The sequence below is a fragment of the Pieris brassicae genome, unplaced genomic scaffold (genome assembly GCF_905147105.1).
Source record: "Pieris brassicae unplaced genomic scaffold, ilPieBrab1.1, whole genome shotgun sequence".
NCBI classification, from domain to species: Eukaryota; Metazoa; Arthropoda; class Insecta; order Lepidoptera; family Pieridae; genus Pieris; species Pieris brassicae.
Genome location: NW_025576125.1, coordinates 1 through 5000, shown reverse-complemented (window position 1 = coordinate 5000; position 5000 = coordinate 1). Strand labels below are relative to the sequence as shown.

Below are 5000 nucleotides of genomic sequence, written 5' to 3'. Positions count from 1 at the left end.
ACATACATACATATTATTAATAAATATAATTGTTTTTTTTGTTTTTTCTTTTCTTCAAATAAACCCACATTGCCATTTCTCTGAGCGTGTGCTGCGAGCTTCAACGAGAAACATTCGGCGCGAAACTGTCGAGCGGCCGGCCGTCGCGCGCCGCACCTGTACGAGAAACATTTTCCTCTGACGTTGCATCGGAATAATTATTATAATTCATTATTATACATACATACATACATACATACATACATACATACATATTATTAATAAATATAATTGTTTTTTTTGTTTTTTCTTTTCTTCAAATAAACCCACATTGCCATTTCTCTGAGCGTGTGCTGCGAGCTTCAACGAGAAACATTCGGCGCGAAACTGTCGAGCGGCCGGCCGTCGCGCGCCGCACCTGTACGAGAAACATTTTCCTCTGACGTTGCATCGGAATAATTATTATAATTCATTATTATACATACATACATACATACATACATACATACATATTATTAATAAATTAATTGTTTTTTTTTTTTTTTTTTTTTTTCTTCAAATAAACCCACATTGCCATTTCTCTGAGCGTGTGCTGCGAGCTTCAACGAGAAACATTCGGCGCGAAACTGTCGAGCGGCCGGCCGTCGCGCGCCGCACCTGTACGAGAAACATTTTCCTCTGACGTTGCATCGGAATAATTATTATAATTCATTACTATACATACATACATACATACATACATACATACATACATACATACATACATACATATTATTAATAAATATAATTGTTTTTTTTGTTTTTTCTTTTCTTCAAATAAACCCACATTGCCATTTCTCTGAGCGTGTGCTGCGAGCTTCAACGAGAAACATTCGGCGCGAAACTGTCGAGCGGCCGGCCGTCGCGCGCCGCACCTGTACGAGAAACATTTTCCTCTGACGTTGCATCGGAATAATTATTATAATTCATTATTATACATACATACATACATACATACATACATACATACATATTATTAATAAATATAATTGTTTTTTTTGTTTTTTCTTTTCTTCAAATAAACCCACATTGCCATTTCTCTGAGCGTGTGCTGCGAGCTTCAACGAGAAACATTCGGCGCGAAACTGTCGAGCGGCCGGCCGTCGCGCGCCGCACCTGTACGAGAAACATTTTCCTCTGACGTTGCATCGGAATAATTATTATAATTCATTATTATACATACATACATACATACATACATACATATTATTAATAAATATAATTGTTTTTTCTTTTCTTCAAATAAACCCACATTGCCATTTCTCTGAGCGTGTGCTGCGAGCTTCAACGAGAAACATTCGGCGCGAAACTGTCGAGCGGCCGGCCGTCGCGCGCCGCACCTGTACGAGAAACATTTTCCTCTGACGTTGCATCGGAATAATTATTATAATTCATTATTATACATACATACATACATACATACATACATACATACATACATACATATTATTAATAAATATAATTGTTTTTTTTGTTTTTTCTTTTCTTCAAATAAACCCACATTGCCATTTCTCTGAGCGTGTGCTGCGAGCTTCAACGAGAAACATATCTATCAATACAAATGTCTATGCAAAAAAAAGAAAACAAACAAAATCATATCAGTCAATAAAATAAATAATAATATTTTTTTACTACTACTACTACTACTACTAGTACTACTACGTGCTACTACTGCACGCCAATACACATACATAATAAAATGAAAAATCGTCTCTCTCTCGCTCGCTCTACGAGAAACATTCGACGTCCGCTCCAATGCCGACGCGGACTATTGCTCTCGGTATAGATGTGGAGCGAAACAGTCGTGCGCACAGCGTCGACTCGTTCTCGTTGCCGCGCGTCGTTCGTCTCAAATAGACACGAACGACGGACGAGAGAGAATGTGTTCTTGTTTTTGTGTTTGTGCGAAGTGTGAGAATATTATATACATATATTCGCGCATGGATGATATAGATATGGGTATGGATTTTCGGAGGAAATTATATCAAATTCGTATTTCGAATGCGAGACCGCCGAGATCTTTCCCAGCTCTCTCTCTCTCTGTGTGTGTGGTGTATAGTACATTTTATATATCTCTCTTGTGTCAACACAAAATAACAAAGAATATACATACTACTCCTCCTCATATTTTATATAATATAATATAAAATTATATTATAGCACCGCGTTCGCAGACCGTATGGTGATGTTACCAATCGACCAAGATTTGGGACCGTCTCCCCCGGTGTTATCTGTGATGTTAAAAGAATACGCTTCTAGGCACACCTCAACGCAGGGCGCCTAGCGTGTTCGACACGTGCGCGGTCGCCACGGCGACCGTATATGGAAAGAATGTATAAAAGAGGACGCACACGCGCCCATCGTCGAAACGGTGTGCGCAGCGTCGTGTTGGAATTTATCCCTCAAGCTCCGGGCGTTGATCGTATCTAGTGCGAATCATGCGTGTGTGTGCGCATGTAATTGCCAGCCGAGTTTTAATATGTTTACAATAACGTATTGAATAAAAATTGAGAAGTTGCGTTTAGATGAATGTTCAATTTTCAAATTGTCACAACATCGATTCCCGCCCGCGGGGTCGTGTTCGTTGCAGTTTTATGTCCCTCACAGTGGTCGAGCATCGTTGTACATCACCTCGTTGCGAGATCGTGACGGGACGGCCGCTCGTAGACCGGTCAAAGTTAGTCTATCGATATGAAGCGCGAACGTCGCGTCGCGTGCAAATTCGACGCGTTACGTTCACGCGTGTCGAGAAGGCGCGCGCGCAAGCGCGCGCCCCTCGACGCCGCCGAGCCAGCGGCTCGCCGAAGCCGCGTGACCGCGGTGTAGGCGTGTCGTTTGCGTAAGCAGCTCCCTGGTTGATCCTGCCAGTAGTTATATGCTTGTCTCAAAGATTAAGCCATGCATGTCTCAGTGCAAGCCGTATTAAGGCGATACCGCGAATGGCTCAATATATCAGTTTTGGTTCCTTAGATCTTACTCAGTTACTTGGATAACTGTGGTAATTCTAGAGCTAATACATGCAATCAGAACTCTGACCAGTGATGGGATGAGTGCTTTTATTAGATCAAAACCAATCGGCGGAGGGCCATGCGTCCGAAGTCGTTAATTTTGATGAATCTGGATAACTTTTGCCGATCGCACGGTCCAGTACCGGCGACGCATCTTTCAAATGTCTGCCTTATCAACTTTCGATGGTAGTTTCTGCGACTACCATGGTTGTCACGGGTAACGGGGAATCAGGGTTCGATTCCGGAGAGGGAGCCTGAGAAACGGCTACCACATCCAAGGAAGGCAGCAGGCGCGCAAATTACCCACTCCCGGCACGGGGAGGTAGTGACGAAAAATAACGATACGGGACTCTTACGAGGCCTCGTAATCGGAATGAGTACACTTTAAATATTTTAACGAGGAACAATTGGAGGGCAAGTCTGGTGCCAGCAGCCGCGGTAATTCCAGCTCCAATAGCGTATACTAAAATTGTTGCGGTTAAAAAGCTCGTAGTTGCATTTGTGCGCCGCGCTGTCGGTGCACCGCATCGCGGTGATACTGACACGTCTGCGGAGCATATCGTCGGTGAGCCGGCGGTAAAACGCCGGTTCAATATCAAAATCCTATCGCGGTGCTCTTCGGTGAGTGTCGAGGTGGGCCGACAATTTTACTTTGAACAAATTAGAGTGCTCAAAGCGGGCTCAAAATGCCGCTTGAATATTTCGTGCATGGAATAATAGAATATGATCTCGGTTCTATTTTGTTGGTTTTCAGAACTCCGAGGTAATGATTAATAGGGATAACTGGGGGCATTCGTATTGCGACGTTAGAGGTGAAATTCTTGGATCGTCGCAAGACGAACATCAGCGAAAGCATTTGCCAAAGGTGTTTTCATCAATCAAGAACGAAAGTTAGAGGTTCGAAGGCGATTAGATACCGCCCTAGTTCTAACCGTAAATATGTCATCTAGCGATCCGCCGACGTTACTACAATGGCTCGGCGGGCAGCTTCCGGGAAACCAAAGGATTTTTGGACTCCGGGGGGAGTATGGTTGCAAAGCTGAAACTTAAAGGAATTGACGGAAGGGCACCACCAGGAGTGGAGCCTGCGGCTTAATTTGACTCAACACGGGAAATCTCACCAGGCCCGGACACCGGAAGGATTGACAGATTAACAGCTCTTTCTTGATTCGGTGGGTGGTGGTGCATGGCCGTTCTTAGTTGGTGGAGCGATTTGTCTGGTTAATTCCGGTAACGAACGAGACTCTAGCCTGCTAAATAGGCGTCGTCATTCAAGGTGTGCGCGGACTCTCGGGGAGCGCAACTCACTGGCGACGTATTAAAATTCTTCTTAGAGGGACCGGCGGCTTCGAGCCGCACGAGATTGAGCAATAACAGGTCTGTGATGCCCTTAGATGTCCTGGGCCGCACGCGCGCTACACTGAAGGAATCAACATGTTCTCCCTGGCCTAGAGGCCCGGGCAACCCGTTGAAACTCCTTCGTGCTGGGGATTGGGGTTTGCAATTATCCCCCATAAACGAGGAATTCCTAGTAAAGCGCGAGTCATAAGCTCGCGTTGATTACGTCCCCTGCCCTTTGTACACACCGCCCGTCGCTACTACCGATTGAATGATTTAGTGAGGTCTTCGGACCGACACGCGGTGGCCTCACGGCCGTCGGCGTTGCTGGGAAGTTGACCAAACTTGATCATTTAGAGGAAGTAAAAGTCGTAACAAGGTTTCCGTAGGGGGAACCTGCGGAAGGATCATTAACGTTGGTTTTTTCTTTTTGTTTTTGTTGTTGTCAAAGACTCGCAAAAAAAGAAAAAAATACAAAAAACACGTGAATGATACGAATCAAAATCGAATCCGGAGACGGTTGACTCTTCTCTCGTCGATTCGCGACGTGTGCGTTGCGACACGCTTTGATTAGCGTTCGCTATCGCCTATTGATACTTTGAAATAATATTTTAATTTTTGTGTACAACCACGCAA

General features: G+C 44.3%; 1 non-coding gene across 1 annotated transcript; it reads left to right on the top strand.

Moving 5' to 3' along the window:
- Positions 1 to 2866: 2866 nt before the first annotated feature.
- LOC123719561 lies at positions 2867 to 4777 on the top strand. The gene has a single exon (XR_006755627.1). It is a non-coding gene; the product is annotated as a small subunit ribosomal RNA (ribosomal RNA).
- The last annotated feature ends 223 nt before the right edge of the window (positions 4778 to 5000 follow it).